This window comes from Drosophila suzukii, chromosome 3, assembly GCF_043229965.1.
Source record: "Drosophila suzukii chromosome 3, CBGP_Dsuzu_IsoJpt1.0, whole genome shotgun sequence".
Classification (NCBI taxonomy): domain Eukaryota; kingdom Metazoa; phylum Arthropoda; class Insecta; order Diptera; family Drosophilidae; genus Drosophila; species Drosophila suzukii.
Genome location: NC_092082.1, coordinates 58,883,538 through 58,907,681, shown reverse-complemented (window position 1 = coordinate 58,907,681; position 24,144 = coordinate 58,883,538). Strand labels below are relative to the sequence as shown.

General features: G+C 38.7%; 1 long non-coding RNA gene across 1 annotated transcript; it reads right to left on the bottom strand.

Moving 5' to 3' along the window:
* Positions 1–9,001: 9,001 nt before the first annotated feature.
* LOC136117680 (uncharacterized) lies at positions 9,002–11,115 on the bottom strand. The gene is made up of 2 exons (XR_010655244.2): positions 11,001–11,115; positions 9,002–10,951 (listed from the first exon to the last, which is right to left on the bottom strand). It is a non-coding gene; the product is annotated as an uncharacterized lncRNA (long non-coding RNA).
* Between the last annotated feature and the right edge of the window lie 13,029 nt (positions 11,116–24,144).

Sequence of the window (24,144 nt, the reverse complement as noted above, 5' to 3'; positions counted from 1 at the left end):
CTGGGAACCCGATGGCGCTCTTCGCGCAGACGATTGCGCTGGTGGAGTTGGGGGCTCTCCCCCGTCTAGAACCGTGCCGGGTTGACTTAGCCTTCGCCACGGGTCTGTTTGCGCCGCGCTGCTGACCATGGGGCCTTGTGTCGCGTTTCGCCAGAACTCCGTTTGAGCCGCATTGTCCTTTTGGAGACAAGCCGGAGTCTGTTGCTCCTTGCTCTCGCTGTTTCGGAGAGGGCCTTTGCATTTGTTGCACTCCGTAAGCTCTTTTTGCTGGTGGGAATCTCCAACTTGGTTGAAGGAGATCACTGCACCTTCTTGGAGGGACTTCATCCTCGAGAACATCGCTTTCATGGTCACATTGATGTGACGCACCTGCATTACGCTCGTGAGGTGGAGGACTTCGTCGAGGAGCGCTCCAATCTCCGCAAGCTGTTCTGGTCCTGCTCCTGGTCCGCTTTGGTCCTCTTAGCAGAGGCAGTTCTTTGCCCACCGGTTGGGCTGGCTGGGTCTGCATTTTATACCTACTGCCAGGTTGTTTGCATTTTAAACCTACTGCCAGGTTGTTTGCATTTTATATCTGGTGCCAGGTGACGTGACTGCCGGCCAATATGGCACAGACGCAGACCACGCAGCCCCCCAGTATGGGTCAGACGCTACGTGGGTTCTTGGCGATAAGATCGGTGTGCGCGGATCGAGGTTTCCACCGGTGGCCGCGGATTTCCCCACGACTTTCCGATGGAGGTTATTCCGCCTCTACTCGGTTGCCAGAACCCCGTTTCACGGTGTACCGCGTTAGCGGGGAGGTTGGCAATCAGTCTGCTCCTTGACCTTTGATACCAGTAAGACTTCTGCCGTGCAGAAGTGGTGTCACTTGTTCGGCCCCGGACTCCTTGCCAAGGAGTTCGAGCAGCAGCCCGATCGACAAGTGCAACCCGTAGCGGGTAGCAGTCGTCAGCTAGCAGCAACGCACAAATGTAGGCAGTACATTCCTACGTTGGGTGCCGCACCAACACGACATCTATATGTAGGGTCTCGGTCTATCATGGCAGGGAGCTTTTGCCAGCTTGCCCTGCGATCAGCTGGATCTGCTGACGTTGTGCAACACTGCTCAGGCTAGCTGAGCGTAATGCGGAACAAAGCGTGGGAAGCTGAAGAGAAGGTGCAACAACAATATTTACCCGCCATCTAGAATCACTCAAGAGAGTGCTTCTTGGTGCCCCTTGGTTCCCGAGGTATCTCGATGTCAGCCTAGATGCCTTCTGTAATTCACGGTGGGTTTGCCTTCATGTGCAAAAACAAGTGAGTCCCTGAGCCGCCCACTGGAAGCCGCGTGCTGCCGCGCCGCTGTATGTGGCGCACCTTCACTCACTGCACACACTTCTTCTGAATTGCAACGACCGTGTGTGTGTGTGACGTAAGTTGAAGAGTATATTTTTTTCTGTGTCGAGGAGGAAGACCTGCTATATTTAAAAGATCTTTTTACGCGATTAGAAAAAAATATATTTTTAAAGCCTTCAAAAATGCGGAGAAAGTGACGTGAGATAAGGAGTATTTTTTTTATATATTTAATGAAAGAATTCTTTCGGCGACAACAAAAAAAATATATTTTTAAAGCCTTCAATAATGTGTAGAAAAAGCCTTTAAAAATGTTTTTCGTAAAAAAAATGAGGAAAGGGAAGTGAGATAGAGTTTTTTTTTGTGAAAAAGATTTGCTATATATTTAGTAGAAGAACTCTTTCCGCGATAACAAAAAAAATATATTTCTATAGCCTTCAATAATGTGTAGAAAAAGTGAAGTGTGTGATGCTATCATGAAAAAATATCTGGTATATATAATAGATGTTTTACCCGTGATTACAACAAAAAATATAATTTTAAAGCCTTCAAAAATGCGGAGAAAATGAAGTGAGATAAAGAGTATATTGTTTTATTGTTATAGTGAGGAGAAATCTAATAGATTTAATAGATCTTTCGTCACGATAACGTCAAAAATGTATTTAAAGCCTTCAAAAATGTGGAGAAAGTGAAGTGAGGTAAAAAGAGTAGATTGTTTTCTACACTCAAAGGAAAAACCAAGCACATTGGCCTTTTTTCAAGCCCAAATGGTCACAAAACTTCGACAGGTACGAAATGGGCTTATTTTTCAATTTCAAGAACGATATGTTCTTAAACCGGCATTCTCAATTTGAGAACATTTTTGGGCGAAATTAAGAATGTGTTCTACTTGATTTAAGTAAGAAATCTTCTTTATTTAAGTATAAAGACAACTTTATTTTAGTACGAATTGTACTTTAAATAAGTTTTAGAATTCTCAAATCAAGTATGAATTGTACTAAAATAAAATATAATTAATTCCGTAATATAGCCATATTTATTCTTAAAACAGGTCAAAAATGTTCTTAAATGAACTATGGCCAATGCTTATATTAAGATGATATGCAGCTTGCATCAAAAATGTATAATTCTCATTTTAAACTGGACTTAGTCTTCAGAAAAGAATTATTCATACTACACTCAAAAACAGTATGTAGTCATTTTAAGTATTAAAATGCATTATCTTTAACATAACTTGGCCTTATAATAAGAACAAAACATGCTCCATTAAAGAGTTTAAAATTCTATAATCCAGCCGAAAAAGTTCTTCACAGAAGAACTTATAATTATTCAATTGAGAAGGCATTGGGCTTGCAGGAAAAAAAGCTGTTTTTTTCTAGTTTTTGTTTTATTTTATTGTTTTAATGTATCGCATCATTGATTCTTATTGTAAAGGAAAGGAAAGGAAAAGGAAATAATACAAACAGTTTTGTAACTTGCGCTATATGTTATATATACTTCAGCCTTATATAGGATATAAACTCTTGAATGTTTTTTACGTATACATTTTCAGTGTTATTTCCAACTTGGTATGCACAAAAGTGGTTATCATAACTCAATAAACTAATTTCTTCGCAAACAACAAAAACGTTATTACCAAAATTAAAAAAACTTAAAATTTTAAATAATTTTGTATGGACTTCTCTAGCCACAAGGAAATATTTTGTCTTATATATTGTACCCTTATACGTAACTTGCTTAAAGAGATTACATAATTGATAAAGAGTAATGTTTTTTTCACAGCTCGCAATTCTAGTAAAGTAGTCAATGTTCTTTAGAGCTACATTCAAACTATTGGAAAAAGAGAAAATTGGTTCAAAAACTTAGCAAATTTTAAAGCCGCCTTTTTAGCAATAGAACATGTCGGATTGATTCTGGAATGAATGTTATGGGTATATAATATGGACTCCCTTAATTTAGACTCGAGGCGCATACTCCATAGATATTTTAGTGGGCCGCACTTCTTTATTTCCGATGCGTAGTGCACCATGAAGTGATTTTTAGGCTTTAAAGCTCCATACAATTGAGTATACAAAACATGATGTGATTTTACGTACTCCTCTAGCTTTGACAAATCTTCCGATACTAGCTCTGGCTTAAAAAGTAGATTAACAATTTTTAATAAAATTAATATTAATTGCCAGTCAGCATTATCAGTTGGAACAAGGTCGCCAATCATTAAAGGCAAAAAATGAAGAAAGCCTTTTGTTTGTGCCTAACCGAAGTAGACACTTCCGGGTCACACCGTGGGACAAGGAGGTAATAAGCACTTGTCGCTGGCACGGGGACGCTTTGCTGGCAGGACGATCGCGTCGCGGCAATGGTAACGAAGTTACTGCGATGCCGGACCACAGGCGATGCTGAACTGCGCTGAGGGTGAGCTAACGTGGTTAGCTGCTAGTTGAGATAGTGTATTACGAGCCCTATTCCCAGATGTAGGAAGTAGAACCGCGGAGTTAAGAGGTGTGTTGATAACTGATTTATTCTTCATTTGGTACATGTTTATATACTACTTGGACCACGGAAGTTTAGTGTAATGATTAGTGAAGTAGGCTATATTATAAAGTAGGTCAGGGAATTATGATTATGGTAGCAGTTTGCGTAGTTGACCTTGCGTAGTTGGCTGACACTGCAAAATATGCTGACTGCATTGGGGGGTCAGTGTGCCGTTGAGTCGGTGAGACGGTGAGTTAGTGAGACATATAATATGCTGATCAGCCATTCTCATATGCAGTGGGTGCTACTGAGCGCCTGGTACTGTTCCCATCTTGGCTACTGCTTGATTTGTTGGGTGTGGTCGTGTTGAGTACCTTTGGGTACGAACATTCTCCCCCCCATTGAGGGGTATCCTCAATTAAGTCGTGATGTCGGTCAGCCCTTGACCGAATTGTATAGGAAGCACCTAACAAATCATTGACCAAGGTGGATCTTTCCTTCAACTGCGGTTCATGTTTGTGATTCAGGTCCTTCACATCGTCTTGATGCTGCTTAACACTCCCCTTTGCGATAAAATTGACATTATCGTGGGGACTGAAATTGTGCTCTCGTAGAACTTGATTATTTGGCACGTCTATGGTATGTGGACATTCTGCAACAAAACTAAGATATTTCTTGGTTAGGTTTAGAAATGTTGAACCAAAGTCAGCCTTCTTGTAGGTTTCAATTTGATGAGAAGTCGGTTCTATATTCATCGGATTTTTATCTTTTGTTGGCTCATAAGCAGCGTTCGGTCCTGCAAAATCACCTCTGCCTTCTACCAGAATAGGGTTGATTTCCGTATCAGATGAGGTTTCTTTATTGAAATAACCTGTGATCACATAACCAAGCCTTGTGCCAAGGGTTCATTAGGTCCTAGTTTAAGAAGTTCACCGGTTATTACACGGGAATACACCTCAGACCCTAAGGTTAGGTCAATGGGTCCAGGTTGCCGAAAGTCAGGATCTGCTAATGGCAGTCCCTCGGGAATATTAAGATCGGTTGTAATCGGTACTGACGGTTGGTCTGTAATGACTGTGGGCATAATAAATACCTCTAATAGTTTTTCAAACCCTGATGTACAGGATGAGAGCTTTAGTTTTGATCTAATTGCTGTTGATATCTTTCCTCCGATTCCAGATATTCAATCGGTGAACCTTCCTTAAGAGATAGCAGATCTGCCATTCTCCTTGAGATAAGATTCACCTGTGATCCACCATCTATTACAGCGCGACATGTTTGTAATTGACCGTTTGGCCCTTGTAATGAGACCTTGGCGGTCGCGAGCATAGTATATCCTCCTACGTTGTCGTAGCCTGCAATGGTTACTGCACCGGCCACTGGATTGCTAGTTGGTCCTTTGTGTAACAGTGAATGGTGCCGTTGCTGGCAGACTCGACAATTGGTCGGTGATCCACAGTTTTCAACCATATAAGCTGTAGACAAACAATTTGTGCATGCTCCTATTTGAATAATGGCTTGGCGTCGTGTTTTGGGGTCCATTTCCTGGAACCGGCTACATGCTCTAAGATTATGTGGTCCTAGGTGACAAATCTTACAGCTCTCTTCGTTGTGAACTGACTGATGGCGTAGTGTTGCTGTAGGTTGAGCGCTTATCGTCTCCAGCATGCAAGCGCGCCGTTCAATAAACGTTAGTACACTCCTTAACGTTGGAATTTCCGTTGGTGCATCCGCTGAATTTTCTAGAGCAGCTAGAGATTGCTGGTCTAGTTTTCTTCTGATAAGAAAACACAGGATTGGATCCCAGGATTTTGTGCTGATATCGAGGTTTTTAAGAGTACTCATTGAGTTTTTTATAGTGTCATGTAAGGCCCTTAGTTGGCGCGAGGAGCCGTCTATAGGCCTATGGTCAATAATTTTAGCTATGGCGGCGAATACTAATATTTTGCCGTTCTGGTACCTGGCCTTCAACCGCAACCAGGTGTCGTCATCGCCACCCTGTGAGAAGGCTGTGTCTGTCAAGACGTTCCTCGCTTCACCACGAAGCGAACTCTGTAGAATATGTAGTTTTTGACTGGCCGAATATGGTTTGTTATGTACCAATTCCACAAAGAGATCATGGAACCGTGGCCAGTCTAGATACTCGCCGTTGAACTCCGGAATGCTAATTGGCGGAAGTGCCAAGTTTAGGCTCATTGGCGCGTCGTTTTCTCGTAGCAGGTTCATTTCGTATTCCTCGTATAATGTGTGGAATTGGGCTAGCTCTGCTTCTGCCAGAGCTGCGGCCCCAGGTGTGCTATCCAATTCGTCGTGGGCTTGCCTCAGTAACGCCCAATGGAGATCCAGGTGCCTTTGTAAGGCTGGGGTGACAGTTGGGGCGTTCGAGGCTAATGTTAATGATGACTCCAATTCGTTGCATCTTCTCTGCAACTGTCGGATCACCGTGTCAATTGCGGAATCTCCTTTGACTTGATCTCTTGTTGTAAGCTTGATGTTGGCCGAAGTTCGTCTGGGGGCCTTCGGAAGCCCGCTTCCAGTCGGCACGTTGTCCAGAAAGATATTCTGATATTTTTCGACCAGCTCTTTAAGTGCTACTAGTCGTGAAGAGTACTCACTTCCAGTGGGTAATGCCGCTTGCTGGACTTCTTCATCTAGGTCGCAAAACTGCTGCCAGAGATCGTTTAACTGATTTAGCTTACCGGAATAGTAGCCGTCTCGGTGGCGTCGGTCGGCAGAATCCTTGCCATAATTCTTAATGAGCTGTTGGATTTTCCCTTGCAGCTCGTTTTGGGTGTCTAGTAATCGATTGTGTAGATCGATTCTTGTGTGACTTGTTTCCTCTATGAATGAAGTAGACATATTGTGTGTCTTGGAAACAAAGAATCCTGTGAAGCTGGATGAAGCTGAGTATCCTGTGAAGCTGGATGAAGCTGAAGTTCCTGTGACGCTGGAAGAAGAAGCGTATCCTGTGAAGCTGAATGAAGCTGAAGTTCCTGTGACGCTGGAAGAAGAAGCGAATCCTGTGAAGCTGGATTAAGCTGAAGTTCCTGTGACGCTGGAAGACGAAGCGTATCTTGTGAATCTGGATTAAGCTGAAGTTCCTGTGACGCTGGAAGACGAAGCGTATCCTGTGAAGCTGGATTAAGCTGAAGTTCCTGTGACGCTGGAAGACGAAGCGTATCCTGTGAAGCTGGAGTAAGCTGAAGTTCCTGTGACGCTGGAAGAAGAAGCGTATCCTGTGAAGCTGGATTAAGCAGAAGTTCCTGTGACGCTGGAAGAAGAAGCGTATCCTGTGGAGCTGGATAAAGCTGTGAGTCCTTCAGTGGGAAGGGGGTTGCTTGAGTGTGATCTTTTGTTGTTAAAGGATCACGTCGGGGTCACCAATGTTTGTGCCTAACCGAAGTAGACACTTCCGGGTCACACCGTGGGACAAGGAGGTAATAAGCACTTGTCGCTGGCACGGGGACGCTTTGCTGGCAGGACGATCGCGTCGCGGCAATGGTAACGAAGTTACTGCGATGCCGGACCACAGGCGATGCTGAACTGCGCTGAGGGTGAGCTAACGTGGTTAGCTGCTAGTTGAGATAGTGTATTACGAGCCCTATTCCCAGATGTAGGAAGTACAACCGCGGAGTTAAGAGGTGTGTTGATAACTGATTTATTCTTCATTTGGTACATGTTTATATACTACTTGGACCACGGAAGTTTAGTGTAATGATTAGTGAAGTAGGCTATATTCTAAAGTAGGTCAGGGAATTATGATTATGGTAGCAGTTTGCGTAGTTGACCTTGCGTAGTTGGCTGACACTGCAAAATATGCTGACTGCATTGGGGGGTCAGTGTGCCGTTGAGTCGGTGAGACGGTGAGTTAGTGAGACATATAATATGCTGATCAGCCATTCTCATATGCAGTGGGTGCTACTGAGCGCCTGGTACTGTTCCCATCTTGGCTACTGCTTGATTTGTTGGGTGTGGTCGTGTTGTGTACCTTTGGGTACGAACACCTTTCATTTCACTCGCAGACATGTTGAGATTACAATTTTTTAAGCGGGCATCATATTTTGCAACCCCTTCAAAAATGTCATGCATTATATCAAAGCTGAATCTTTCAGTTACATGAAAATTGGCTAAATCATTAAATATACACTTAGAATTGACTCCTGTTAGTTTCACATTATTGTCAAGCAAATCTGAATTATAATTAGTTTTGTTTCTTAAGGAATCTTTCTTTTCATGCGAGTCAAATTGAGTTTCTTGCTTTGATCGTTTCCAAACACGACAAAATCGAGTCGAGTTAAACAAACGAACAAAGCCGTTCACAGAATTTACTGCTAAGATATCCCCTATAACTACACCTAATGAAAAATAAACGTTAACCGCTTTAGATCCTACCTTAACTGATATGCCATTTTCTAATTCCTTGAGCTTTTGAACTAGTGGAGAAGTGCTCCTTTCTATTCCATATTCTTTTATATCAGCTGTTAAGATAAAAGCAGCTGGAAATATGTATTGTAACTTTGATAGAAGATAACGAGGCATTGTTGGAAAGCTATTATAAGCTCCACAAATGGACATTTTATGACTTCACAACGGATTGTCTATTTCAAAGTCATCGAAGTACAATACATACGAAATCATAACTTACTTTGTTTTCTTTTTCCTTTTTCTTCTTATTCGATTCTCAATGTAACTTTGCGACCACGCTACTTTGAAAAACAAGTTCAGAGTGACCAACTATTACAAAGGCCGTAATAACGCGCATTTTTTTTTAGTATTTTCCTAGGCTGTATCGAAACGGCCTCCATTAGGCTACATTTAAGTGGCCACTCATAACATTTTTTTTTATATTCATTTTATCTTATTTTCTTATTTTCGTAGGCTGTATCGAAACGGCCTCCATTAGTCTACATTTAAGTGGCCACTCATTTTTTTTTTTATATTCATTTTATCTTATTTTATTATTTTCGTAGGCTGTATTAAAACTGCCACAATTAGGCTACATTTAAGTAGCCACATTTTTTTTTTTAGTATTTCTTAGGCTACATTTAAGTGGCCACACCTTTTTTTCCGTTTTTTTTTTTTTACCATGTATGTACATATGTACCAAAATAACACACATACAGCCGAAACGAATTTTATTCTTTATCGGTCTTTTTCTATTTTTTTTTCGGTTTTTTCTCTCGTCGCCAATGTAATGACCTGCAAATTGCCCAATTATTACAAACCAACTGCACGCAATTACTAAGATATACAAACAATATTTATTATTTCTTCGGTGCGATCCGCACTTTACAAGTGTATATAAACGACTGACTCAATGAGCGCCAGTATGCTCTCCGCTCTCAGCAACGCTCGTAGTGACAGGCTGCCACAGTTACAGTTTGTCAAATAATTCTTTGCAAAAGGAAAAATGTCATTAAAATTCATTTTAAAGTTGTATTTTTATTAACAAGAATAGGACCTATTTAATTTTTTCTTTTATATTATGGTTAAGGTGCTTAATATCTACAACTATGAATAAAAAACAGAACATATTTCAGCATGAAACATAGGAAAAAACAACAAAAACAAAAATTCAGAACATAATCAGTTGTCAATTAATTCTTTGCAAAATGTAAACAGTAGCTAAAGAAAGACACAAAACAAAGTAACGGTAACTAAATTTCGAGAAAAATGAACACGTTCGTTTTTGTTATGTTCTTATCTCCCATGATCATTAAGAATTAACTATTAACAAGTGCACAAGTGATCCTAATCCGCTGTTTAAACAATGCCCGGCAAAAGAGTTGATGAAAACCTTATTCAATTAGTTTATTACAACTATTACAATAATAAAACGGCAAAGGAATTATCAACTATGTTTGATATTAAACTAAGGACAATTTACAACATAATTAATCGAGCGAAAATACAAAACCGTCTGCATTTAAACAATTCTCCAGGCAGGCCACCAAAGCTTACCAGACGAGACCATTCAAAAATTTTGAAAAATATTAATAATAATCCGCAAACTACACTTAGGCAGTTGGCTCTGGACTTAAAAAATGATTGCAACAAAACAGTGAGCCACGAGACCATCAGAAAAGTTCTCAACACACACAAATACTCTTCCCACGTAGCCAGAAAGAAACCTTTGCTTTCTGCTATTAACATCGATAGGCGGCTAAAATTTTCTATTGCCAATGCTAACAGGCCGGCGGAGTACTGGAATGACGTGATTTTTTGTGATGAGACCAAAATAATGTTGTACTATCATGATGGACCCAGCAATGTTTGGAGAAAGCCCAACACAGCCTTAAAACAGAAGAATATCATACCAACAGTGAAGTTTGGAAAGCTATCCGTAATGGTTTGGGGATGTATTTCATCCAAGGGCGTCGGAGAACTCCGAATTTTTAACGACATTATGACCAAAGAATTTTATTTGGATATTTTGAAAAAAGAATTGACCAAAAGCGTCGTTGATTTTGGCTTCATTAACCCTCAAAACCCAAATAAGCTTCAGTACAAGCTTTATCAAGACCCCAAGCACAAATCGTGGATTTGTAGGAACTGGCTGCTGTATAACTGCAGCAAAGTAATTGACACTCCTGCCCAGAGTCCTGACTTGAACCCCATCGAAAACTTGTGGGCTTTATTAAAGAAGAAGGTGGCTAAACGCGGTCCGACCAATAAAAATGCTTTGATCAAAGCGATCCATGAGGAATGGAAGAAAATACCTGAGTATTATGACTTAAATCAACTTATTCAATCTATGCCTCGTCGCCTGAATGCTGTCTTGGATGCCAAAGGACACCACACTAAATATTAGAAAAATAACGGTTATATTTTATATGATTTCGTTTCGAATTTAACCAATGCTTACATTTTGCAAAGAATTAATTGACAACTGATTATGTTCTGAATTTTTGTTTTTGTTGTTTTTTCCTAAGTTTCATGCTGAAATATGTTCTGTTTTTTATTTATAGTTGTAGATATTAAGCACCTTAACCATAATGTAAAAGAAAAAATTAAATAAATCCTATTCTTGTTAATAAAAATACAACTTTAAAATGAATTTTAATGACATTTTCCCTTTTGCAAAGAATTATTTGACAAACTGTATGTTTGTGAAAAGCAACTGCGATTCACCATCTGGTCCAAGCTGCATTCAAAAATATTAAATACTTGTTAAAACTTCAGAAATTACTTACTATTGATTTTCTCCAAGACAGCAGCTTCTCTCGAAATCTTAACTTAGGACCCAAAGGTGGAACGGCTTCCTTCAAATCTTCCTCAGTTAAAATATTTTTTAAGTCATCATATTGAATTTGTTTACCTAAGAATGTTTAATTAATTATATTTCAGTCTTAAATCTGTACATGCTTACAGTGTATAACATTAATATTCGGTTTTTTTTAACCATGTTTATTCTTCAAATTTAAAGAAAAGTATTAATAAATAAGCTTTAATTCTGCATCATTACATTTTTTGTTTTTCTTAGTTTTAAAACATTTGTTGACGTTTGAAGTTGAAAAAAAAACCGAATATTAATGTTACACACTGTATATATGTAAATATATAGATACACTGGCAAAACACATGGTCAGGTTTGCTTAAGTTCTTGCGATAAAAATGATAATTCTGTAAGAATCTTTAAAAATGTAGTATAACTTGTTAAATAAAAACCCGCAAAACTTTATTACTGGATCGCAATTATTAATGCAAGCCTAAACATGTGCTTGCCAGTGTATCTACATATGTATATATGAATGTGTGTTGACAAGCCACAACACGCGGTTTTTTTAGTATCACTCAAAACTGTACAAATTCATATGTGCATAAGCAAAAAACTACGAAAAGCGCGGCTTTTCTTGCGGTATGCGTCTATGTACATGCATACTTATACATGTAATTGGTAGTATTTTGTCAGATGTGTGTATGTTTAGAGAAAACGAAAATGCGCTTTAGCACTCAAAAATGTACACACCCATATACAATGTACATGTAAATATGTACATAAGTATGCACATAAATAAGTACATAAGTTAAAAGTTTGGATAGTATTTTTATTTAAAAAAAAATACAAACTTTATTATTTGAGTTCAGATTTACAACTAACTTTTCTTATGTTAATAATTAATAATGTAACCTAGGTGCTGCTGCTGCTGCCTCTGCTGACGTTCTCTGCTATCGTCATTGAACATCGCTGCTGTTGTTGATGTGGTCGGTCCTAATTGGTTGCTGTCGCTGATATTGGTCAACTTAATTTGGCAATAATTGTTGTTGCCAAATGCACTCGGCGTTGGGTTCAATCACCCAGCGTTGAAGCTTTCCCACGATCGTAAGGTGGGAAGTGCAAGCTCAGCGCACGTGGCTGCTGAACTCAATTGGGGGCCTATTGGGCAACGTTCTGGCCAGTATAGGGTTACTGTTGGGAAATTGGTGCCTATGCTTTTCTCGCGCTTATAACCAATTTGTTTTTGTTTGGGATTTTGCGCGTGTGGCGATACTCTTACTTGAGCATTTAGCATTCTAGGTGTTAACTCCTCCCCCCTTAAACGCGACTGTCCTCGGTCGCAACGTAAAAGAGTACAGATCCGGAAGGGGATGGCTCTTCAGTTGTTTTCGCTGGAGCTGGCAAGCCTTCTGTTGGTTTGCGCCTTCGCATGAATCGTATGATCAGTCCTAGGGTAACTACAAATAGGATGATGGCGGATCCATAATTCAGGGAAGAATCTATAATTCCTTCGCTTCTGAGTTTCTCTAGTACTCTTGTGTTGTTTATGTTAAGTTCCTTGACCATTTGTAGTGACAGTACTTCATCTATTTTCGACTTTTCCGCTGTTAATTGAAAAAGTGGGGGTTCCGGTTCGACCGTGCTGGTTTCTTTTGACTTGTAGATGTTTTCTCCAATTGTTACTGTAGAGTTCCTGTATTGGATTATAAATGAGCCCTGTAGTTTTAAGAGTTTTTCGTCCAACGATACAAGTCCGCTAAAGTCGTTCAGCAGTAGAGTTCCTGGCAATATTTCCTCGACATCGGGAATGTGTTGATTGTTGACCCTTTTGCATACTGGTTCCTTAAGGTTGAGCAGAGCATTTACGCAAGTATCGTTACTTAAGTCTAGCAATTTTTCGGAATTACAAATAGTTTTATCGTTATGTGCCTCGCAAGGTTCTGTTATTGCGAATAGCTGTTTCTTACATTCTAGTAGATTTTCATATTTTAGATCGTTAATTATATGGGCTTTTTTTAGTGCTTTTACTTTTAATGTTCTGCAAGTATCTTTATTAATTGTTGGTAGGCTAATAATGTAAATGAGTTCGTGGCCGTTGGTGGCAAGTTTGACTTTAGCAAATTCTAAAAGTTCTTCTATGTCGAAAAATAAACTGTTTTCTTCTTTAAAAATGTTTTCTACAATGTTGGTTTCTTTTGCTGAGAAAATGAATGAATTCACTGTGTTAGATTTTGCCCAAGTTATTGCGTACAGAATGTTTGTAATTTCTTCTTTAATTAGTTGTATTTTGTATTTTAAAATATTGGCATTTTGGTCTATTATTCCTTCCGAGCTTTGAGTAAATTTTATAATTGCATTTGTGGCATTACTGAGTTGATTTATTTTTTCGTTAATTAGCCGGTTTATTACTACTTGCCTGTTATTATTTTCTAGCTGTTCATTTATCTTATTTTCTACGACCTCATATTCATGGTGATCTGGTGATCCTGCCAGCCACTTCCATGCTGTCCCTATTGCTTCTATTGCTCTTTTTGGTCTTTTTTGTGTTTGCAATCTGCGTAAGTCGGATTTGATTTGTTTTAGTTCGTACGACAGATATGGTTGAAGCGGGTGAGATGAAGTAAGTGATTTAAATGATTCCTCTAAAGTTGTAAATGTCTCTTCGTAGCTGGTCAAGTTGAAAATGTGGATGATTTTAAACGTTCCGTCTTGTTTGGCTGCTAGTCCGGTTTCAAGTGAAATGAGTTGGGAGTTTGAATAGTCGAGGACCGTGGTAATACCCAGGCAGGTTGGTAAAAATAGTCTGCAAAATTATGTTTTAATATTATTTTTATGAATTATTTTTCCGCTTTGAGTTTTAATGGTGGTGTTTTTATTTTCTGCTACTTTTTCTTTTTTATACCTAGGTGTTAGTTTTGACCCTAATCTTTTGTCGATTTTAACGTGTACTATTTCGCCTGGCCTGAAATGTTTTGGTAGGTTCTTGTTTTTGTTGTGGTATTCTAAGTCATAAAGTTGTTTCTTTTGAATTTTTTGTATTATTTCCTCTCGTTGATTTCTTATATCTTCTGGTGTATTAGGGATTGTGTTTCTAAAAAAAATGTCTATGGGCTTTTATTTTGTTACTGAATGTATTGATTTATTGTATTCCTGGACCGCCTGAAAAAGTAAATATTCTAATACCATGCTCCCGTTGTGTTTTTTTAAGCACTTTAAAATTTCGGATAGTGTCGAATGGAACCTTTCTACTTGTCCATTACTTGTTGATGCGTATGAGGCAGTGGTGTGCACTGAGATTTTAAGTTGGTCTTCAAGCATGAATTTTATAGCTGCAGAACTTAAAGAACGTTCGTTATCCATTATTATCCATTTCGGCATACCGAAAGCTATAAGCATTTCTCTTAAGGGGTTTTTAATGTCTTCAGCTGCTCTTGACTGTAAAATTTTTACTTGAGCGTATTTGGAAAATTTGTCAATACCTGTTAATACGCTGTTTTTTTCTGTGATATAAATATCTACATGGACTATTTCTCCTGGATATTTGGGGATAGGTGTTGGTTGAATTTCGCCCTTTGGCGGATGCCTATCGTATTTAGATTCTTTCCAGATCTGGCAGGACTGAACTATTGCTTGAATTTTCTTTTGAGCTTGCGGGAAAAAATAATTCTTAAGTATTTGTATTTTATTTTCTTTCGCATCTCTATGCGCTCTCTTGTGTTCTAGAGTTATTAATTCATTTTGTTGTAATTCGGACGTGACGTCGTCTACTTGTTTTCGCGTGAACCTTACTTTATATGAACTGAAATATGTGGGATAAATATTTTGTATTTTTCCCATTACTTCTTCGGAAGTAAAAATTCCGTTTATTAACCTGGGATCTAGTCTGCAGTTAGGATTGCTATTATTTGTTCTTCTGTGTACTCTCTTCTTTTTACTATGTGTCTATGGTAGGTTGGGAATGGAATTTCAAAAGTATCTGAGTCCGTGTCGTCCATGAGTAGGAATAATTGATTTTTGAAAACATTAATGGGAGTTTCTACAGAAAATATAAGATTGTGAGATGAGCTTTCGTCGCTATGAATGGTTGCTGTGGAGCTGAGTGAATTTATTTCGGCCGGGGCCCTAGAAAGTGCGTCAGCTACTACATTAGCTACTCCTGGCTTGTATTTAATTTCGTGATTATATTCGCCAATAAGGTCTCTCCATCGTTTCAGTTTCGCGTTATGGTTATTGACACTATTTGAAAAACTTAGGGGCTGGTGGTCTGTGTATATTACCACTTTCGAATATCCGTAAAGATAATGTCTTAGGCTTTGAAGTGCCCACACGATGGCTAACATTTCCCTTTCGTTTGTTGCGTAATTTTCTTCGGTTTTTGTGAGTGTACGTGAGATAAATGTTATTGGTCTATGGTTTTGTTCTAAGACTGCGCCTATCGCATAACTTGACGCGTCGGTTGTAAGCTGAAATTCTTTTCCAAAATCTGGGTATGCTAGGGTGACGTCTCGGGAGATAAGTGTATTTTTTAATTTTTCGAAAGCATTTATTGCTTCCTTGTTTAAGTTAATAGCTGTCCTGCTTGATTTATTTTTTGATATGCGACCTTCTTCTCCTCTGAGGAGAATGGTTAGTGGTTTTGCAATTTTTGCATAATCTCAAATAAATCTTCTATAATACCCTGTCATGCCTAAGAAAGATCGTAGATCTTTTAACGTTTTCGGAATCGGAAATTTTGCAATTGCTTTTATTTTGTCACTATTTGTCTTAACTCCGTCTTGTGAGATGGTATACCCTAAAAAATCTACTTCGTTTTTGAAAAAATGACATTTCTCTATTTGTACCCTCATGTTGGCATTTTGTAGGGTTGAAAATACTTTTTCGAGGTTCTGACCGTGTTCTACTTCGTTTTTGCTAAAAACGATTATGTCGTCCACGTACACATAGCAAAATTTCCCTATGTATTCCCTCAGGATGTCGTCCAAGGCTCTTTGAAAAATAGATGGCGAGTTTTTTAGACCAAATGGGAGCCTGGTGAATTCATATTTTCCACCGTTTACTGCAAAGGCTGTTTTTTCGATATCCGTGTCCTTTAATGGGATTTGATGAAATCCACTTTTAAGGTCTAACATTGAAAAGTATTTATTATCCCCTAGCTGTGCGATAATTTCGCCAATCTCTGGGATAGGGTACCGATCAGAGATAGTGACGTCGTTGAGTTTCCTGTAATCTATTACTAATCTATACTTTTTTTCTTCGGACTGACCTGACTTTTTTGGAACTACCCAAACGGGTGCATTATACGGAGAACATGAAGGTCTAATAATGCCATCTTCGAGCATTTCGTTTATTTGTTTTTCTACTTCCTGTCTTAGTGAAGCTGGGTATGGGTAGTGTTTTCCATAGACTGGGGAGTCTGATGAAGTTCTTATTTCTCCTACTACTTTAATTGTGTATGCTAATTTTGTGTCTGGGTCGGCGAATAAGTTTTTGTGGCTTTGTACAAGGTTTTTTATAATTATTTTTTGTGACTCGGTCATATGACTGACTTGTGGTCCTATTGTGTTAACGGCTTGTGCGGCTAATTGGTGAATTTTAATTTTCCTTTTGTTTTCAAGAATGAGTGTATCGTTTTTGACATCTATAATTGCGCCTAATATTTTCATTGTATCGTTGCCTAATATGCCATGGAATGTTTTTAGTGTATCTAGTAGAAAAAATTTCATTGGTTTATCTGAGATATTGGGGAGTTTAAGAATCGTGTGTTGTGTAATATTATTGTTGCCTCCCACAGAGCTAACTGAAAAGTTTTTCTCGTTTGGTTTTGGGTTTGGTACCAGTTGTGGTTGGATGTAATTCTGGTTTGAGCCTGTGTCTATTAAAAATTTTAAGATTTTTCCGTTCCCCGTCGTTACTTTAAAATAAGGTAGTGAGGAACGATTTATTCTAAAAAATAGAGCTCGGACAAGTCAATGTATTCTTGTTGTTCTGTATCAGTTTGCCAAGTAAATTCTTCTTGAAGTTCGCCTATGTTATTATGTTCTGCCATTTCGTAATATTCCTGCTCTGCACTATTTGTATCTTTTTGCGTTTCCTGTTGTGTAGTAGTTTCGGACTCGGTTTGAATATGAAATTGTCTTGGCATCTTGCTAGTGTTCTGAACATTAGCAGTGCTGAGAGGTCGTTTCCCAGAATAATCGTTGTTCGCCGACTTATTCATATATTTAATATGACGCGATCGAATTGATTGATCAACTTCCATAGGTATTGCTTTTGGTTGGGGTCGGGGGGGGGGGTGTCGGGGAAATATAGGGTGTTAATTGTCTTGCTTGGCCTGAATTAGCTTGATTGTAATAATTAGGTTGGGTGGTTTGTGTGAAGGGGAATTTCCCGGTTGCGGCTACTACTTGCATCTGTTTAGGGTTGTGGTATAGATGGGGATGAAAATTTTGTTTCGCTCCTACCATTCGGAACGGTTGGTGAGTTCTTGGTGGTAATGTAGGCGGTTTTCCAGAGTAAATGTTTTTAGATGTTTGATTGTTTCTAGTGGTCTAGTTCTCGAGCAAACTGCATAGGTGTAGTGCGTGCCCCAAGTCGTGCGATTCTTTGATTGCTAACAGTTGGGCTAGATTTCCGTTTAGGCCTCTAACAAAAGTGTCTAGAGCTTTTTCCCTGTACATAGTTGTTAAAGATTGTATGGTTTCTTGTGAAACGTCCATGTTACTAACTTGGTTCAGGATGAGGGATAGCTGTTGGTAGACTGTTTGGTAGAACTCGACTATAGTATTGTTTCCTTGAGCGAGGGCATAGAGCTGGTATTCTAAAGTTTTACACTCTTTTTCCATGAGGAATATTCGCTTTTGTGATGATGAATTTATATTTTAAAAAAATTTTTCTGATAGTTACTCAGAATTCGGAATGAAAATAGTTATTTATTTCGTGCTGTAAAAATTATAAGGTTTGATTTAGAGCTTAGAATTTAAGTGCTCTGTGTTTTCTTAATTCTTAATATAGATTTTTGATCCTTAAATAATTTTCTTTAAATTTGATAGGTAACGATTATTTGTAAAAATTTTTGCGATCGATTTAATTTAATTTTAAAATTCTTTGATTCTTTGTTTATCAATTTAATTATTCGTTAGTTATTATACTTTTCCTTTTCACGGAATTTGTTTGTCGCTTGACAATTATTGTTTCCTTTTTATACCCGTTACTCGTAGAGTAAAAGGGTATACTAGATTCGTCGGAAAGTATGTAACAGGCAGAAGGAAGCGTTTCCGACCCCATAAAGTATATATATTCTTGATCAGGATCACTAGCCGAGTCGATCTAGCCATGTCCGTCTGTCCGTCTGTCCGTCTGTCCGTCTGTCCGTCTGTCCGGATGAACGCTGAGATCTCGGAAACTATGAGAGCTAGGCTATTGAGATTTGGCGTGCAGATTCCTGAGCTTCTTACGCAGCGCAAGTTTGTTTCAGTAGACTGCCACGCCCACTCTAACGCCCACAAACCGCCCAAAACTGTGGCTCCTACAGTTTTGATGCTAGAATAAAAATTTTAACTGAAATGTAATGTTCTCATCAATACCTGTCGATTGACCTAAAAAAAAGTTTGCCACGCCCACTTTAACGCCCACAAACCGCGAAAGCCTGTGACGCCCACAATTTTTATGCTAGATACAAAATTTTAACTGAAATGTATTCGTCTCGTCATTACCTATCGATTGACTCAAAAAAAAGTTTGCCACGCCCACTTTAACGCCCACAAACCGCAAAAACCTGTGACGCCCACAATTTTCATGCTAGATAAAAAATTGTAACTGAAATGTATTGGTCTCGTCGATACCTATCGATTGATCCAAAAAAAAATTGGCCACGCCCACTCTAACGCCCATAACGCTTAAATCTGTATACCGCCGGTAGGTGGCGCATTTTAATCTCGCTTTGCTGCTTGCATATCTCCATTTAGCTGAGTAACGGGTATCTGATAGTCGAGGTACTCGACTATAGCGTTCTTCCTTGTTTTGTTTGGAATATTTGCTTAATTTTATGCTTACAGAATAATCATATCTCGGTGTGCTCTCGTGCCGGTAATCTTGGTGTTTTTCCTTTTTGTCCCACGTTGCAGCGTTTTCTTCAGAATGCGGGTCTACTGGGGCACCTCCTTTACACCTTTGTTTGCACGTTCCCTCCGAACGGATACTAAAGGGAATCACAGCGATAAAGTTTTTGCCTGATATGTCCACCAGGTACAAGTCCTTTTTGCAGGAGTGTCACTTTGTAGCGTTTTCTGGAACGGCACTTTAATTGTGGCACTTCCGGGCTTCGGTGGTCGGTTTTTTTTCGTACGGATTAGGCAGGATAATTTTACCGAACCGGCAGGATTTTTTTACTGCTCGTCGCGAAGCGCGGAACTTGTATCTTTCGCGAACTTTTATATCAGGTCCCTGTTCGGGCGCCTGTTAAAAGTTTAGATAGTATTATTATTGCAATTGACCATTTCTTATTCTGATTGGTCAACTTAATTTGGCAATAATTGTTGTTGCCAAATGCACTCGGCGTTGGGTTCAATCACCCAGCGTTGAAGCTTTCCCACGATCGTAAGGTGGGAAGTGCAAGCTCAGCGCACGTGGCTGCTGAACTCAATTGGGGGCCTATTGGGCAACGTTCTGGCCAGTATAGGGTTACTGTTGGGAAATTGGTGCCTATGCTTTTCTCGCGCTTATAACCAATTTGTTTTTGTTTGGGATTTTGCGCGTGTGGCGATACTCTTACTTGAGCATTTAGCATTCTACAATAGGTGTTAACTCATATGTATTTAGCGAAAAATAACTATAAAAAGTGCGCCCTTTTCGCGGAAATGTTCTATGTATGTACATATTTAATTTGTAGTATTTTGCCTGTATAAGTGTGTTTGCTCAATGTAGTTTTCCAGGAAAAAAACCACGTGCTGTGCTTTTCGCAGGAATACCAAGTGCACCATTATTACTTAACTTTAATTCACAATAACACATTGGATGTCGCATTATTATTACTTACTTTCGAGGTAATCCCGAACATCACTTTCGTCACTTTTTGCACTGATTTTCACATAATTTTGGCACACGCGATCAGATCAAAAGTGAATGGCTCCTTTCTAGAGCTGGGGCTACCATTTAATTGTATCGATATATCAAATATCATCTCGCCTTGGTATCGAGATTTTTGTTCTATAGCAGTGCACTAGTGGTCGGTACAGAAGTGGGGGTGTCGCCCACATTTATACCAAGAAATCACTTGCTAAATTTATAAATTGTTTGAAAAATACACATAAAATAAGGAATATATTCATTTTAACATATAGTACACACATGCAGAAGAAATATCCATTTCAAATTTGAAGGATTTACCTCTTGTCGTTCAAGAGATATAAGTGCTGTTCGCTTGCAGCGGCTGAGTTTGACAGCTGTTTTTTAACAGTGGCCTGTTAAGTTAACATTTCCGTTATGTAACATAACATTTTGATCTGTTCTTAATTCGATAACATCAATTTTTTCGCAATTTTGAATACTTTTGAAAAACAGATTTATGCCAAAAAAACAGGGCAAAGTCCCCATAGTGCAGTGGTCGGGACACACATATCATCACAAGTTTGTCTTGTATTAGTGTGAGTGTAACAAACACAAAGTTTGCGGCGTGCTGAACCCTGACGATTCTCTGCTTTGCACTGAGATCCTCTGTCGCAGCAACAAAAAAGCGCGGCGAAGCTGAGAAAAAAATGACCCGAAGACCCATGCCGAAGTCACACGACCATCTACGTTATACGTGAGCGAGCAGAGGATGGGCAGAACACTTCCCTATGCTCACTAGATAGGCCGCTGCCGACCCCTGTTCTATAATAAACTTTACCTATTATATATATTTATATATTATATATATATATAATATATATATATATTAATATATATATTAATTAAGGGTTCTTTATACGTTTTTAATGTTTTAATTCAAATGAATACTTTTAGTTTTGGGCAAGCTCCAAACTATCGATATTTTTTTCAGCCCATCGCTTACATAATAAGATAACACTTACACTTGTGTCAATTGTTTTACAACAAAATTGCACAATTGTGGAAAAATCCAGACGTATTTTTGTTTTCCGTTCGACAGTGCATATGTATATGAGGACAATTATAAATTTTATATTTCTTTCTCCGATCTAAGCACAAAATGTGGTTGTTTGGAGAACTTCATTATTAATTATAAATACTTTTCAATTCGTTATGTTTTTTGTTCATATGTACAATTTTCAATGTTTTGAATATGCGATTCAGAGTATATATGGGCAAATATTAATTTTCTATTTCTTTCTCCGATCTAAGCACAAAAAGTGCTTGAGGATCTGTTTTATAACATTTTTTAATGTTTACGATCGAAATGGGAAATATTTTTTATATATTTTTGTCTACATTACACAAAATGCAAATGCTCTTTAAATTAAGCAACTTTTGTTATTTTATAGCAAACATAATAAGTGCGTTCTATTATTGACTTAAGCACAATCTGTACTTGTTGATATACTTTTTATTTTTGAAGTTTTGTACTATTAATGAGAATAATTCAATCCTATTTTAAGGATACTAAAACCTAGGCTAGGCGATCGTCTACCGTCATTTTTAGGAAGCGTGGACATATACGCACGGAGTAGTTGGGGAAGACGGATTCTGGGACAATTAGCATATTAATTTTATTTTTATTTTATTTATTTTGTATCATAATAATACATTTGTTCATTTATTTTGGTATTGCGAACATTTTTGTTATATATAGAAATTAATTTTCTGCTTTGATTCCGGCGATTTGCATAGAAGAAGCAGGCGCACGTTTCCGACGTCATTTCTGGATTACAAAATGTAAAGTGTTCACCATAATTCGTAGTTTTGAGGTCATGTCCACCTCGATTCATGAACCTAGTTTTTGTGTTAAGAAGGTATTGAAAATGCTGACCAATTATCTCTCCTTCAAATTGTTCAATAAATTGGTCAATTTCCACATGAAATTTTATTTTGTTGTTTTTATTTTCTTGTAGGTCTTTACACATCTAGTCTCAACTTTAAAATGATGTATAACAATTATTTTATTGTTTTCGAGCTACTTTTAAAAAATGTCAAAATAATGTATGCATTGTTTAGAGCACAAACCCCGCCCCTAAGGTGTGTTTCACAATAGGGAAACCGGTTTCCTTTAAACCTGTTTAATGACGGACAGCTCATTTCCTCGATATTAATGAGCTGACGACTCCCAAAAAACTTCTGTAGAAATCGTTCATTTTCCACACCTTTACAAATAATTTGTTTTCCGCTTGTAATTGTCCTTAGATACTTTCGAGTTTGTGGAAAACTGTTCTCTCCATCGTTCCAAAAAATTTTGTGACGTGTTTTGGTTAACCAAATTGCAGTCTTTCGAGATTGGAGAGAGCTTGGTAGTACTAATGGGAATAATTCATTCCTATTTTAAGAATACTAAAACCATTTTTTCTGAAATTAAGTACTTTTAGTGATCACATTAAGAATGTTCGTCCTTACCAAGAAACATTTTTTTTTCCAGAATATATTATACTTAGGTTAAGCAGAAATCGTGAGCGCTATCGCAGGGCAGAGTATTTGCAAACGAGAGTGAGAGTGTGAGGACAAGTCCGATGACAAGCGGGAGGGGAAGTGGGAGGGGAAGTGAGCGCGGTTGCAAAGTCGGAGGACAAGCGGGAGGGGAAGTGAGCGCGGTCGCAGAGGGACAAGTCCGCTGACAAGCGGAAGGGGAAGTGGGAGGGGGAGTGAGCGCGGCCACAAGAGTGTTTCACAACATTCCAGAACACTCCAGAACACTCCAGAACACCCCCGCCCAGCAGCAACAACAACAACTTTCGCTTGCGATAAGCGCCCGCACCAGCGCTAACTACTCTGGTCCAGAACATACAATGAAAAATTAGTCCAGAACATACATATTCATCCCACTAAATTGAGATATGCAAGCAGCAAAGCGAGATTGAAGTGCGCCACCTACCCGTGATATTAATATGTGATTATGTGGGCGGTAGACAGACTTAAGCGTTATGCACGTTTGAGTTGGCATGGCAAACTTTTTTTTATCTGTCGATAGGTACATTTCAGTTAAAATTTTTTATCTAGCATGAAAATTGTGGGCGCCACAGGCTTGAGCGGTTCGTGGGCGTTAGAGTGGGCGTGGCATATTTGCGTAACAAACATGAGCTGCGCAAAAGGCTACGGAATCTAAATCTGAGAACTCATTTCTCTATCTTTGATAGTATCCGAGATATCCACGATCAAATTTATGATTTTTTGAAGTTTGTGGGCGGTTTGTGGGCGTTAAAGTGGGCGTGGTCCCCTCCTGAATCAAACTTGCGCTGCGCAGGAATCTCAGGAATCTGCATGCCTAATCCCAGTATTGAAGCTCTTATAGTTTCCGAGATCTCAGCGTTCATACGGGCAGACGGACATAGCTAGATCGACTCGGCTAGTGATTTTGATCAAGAATGTATATACTTTATGGGGTCGGAAACGCTTCCTTCTGTTTACCCCTTTAGTCTAGGAGTAACGGGTATAAAAATAAGAGAAAAAAAAAAAAAAAAAAAGACATCAGACAAGATTTGGCCATTTAAATAAATGGTAACAATATTGTTAACAACTCCCACTTAAACGGTTCATTTTTGATAACATTTAATAGTACAACCGAAATTAATAATATTTCATATACCAATTTGGAAAACAAAATTCTTAACTACATAACTACGAACCACTTCAAAAATGATGAAATATCCGATTACATATTATCAAATAACTCAGAACTTTCTTTGGATAATATAAACATTTTAAATCCTTTCATTAAAATTAATAATACTATACGAACTTTGGGGTTTTGACGGGACGTCCGTATGTAGGAGAGTGTGGTGGCCCTTTCCACACTTGTGGCAGTGATGACCACTGCGGCAGGAGTCCTTGGAATAATTGTGAGCCAAGCAATTGGAGCAGTACTTTTGGATATGTACTTCCTGAAGGCGATTCTGGGGGCTTAGCCGTAGAAAGTGGTGGCACTTCCGTAGAGGATGGATCTTTTGGCAGACTCGGCA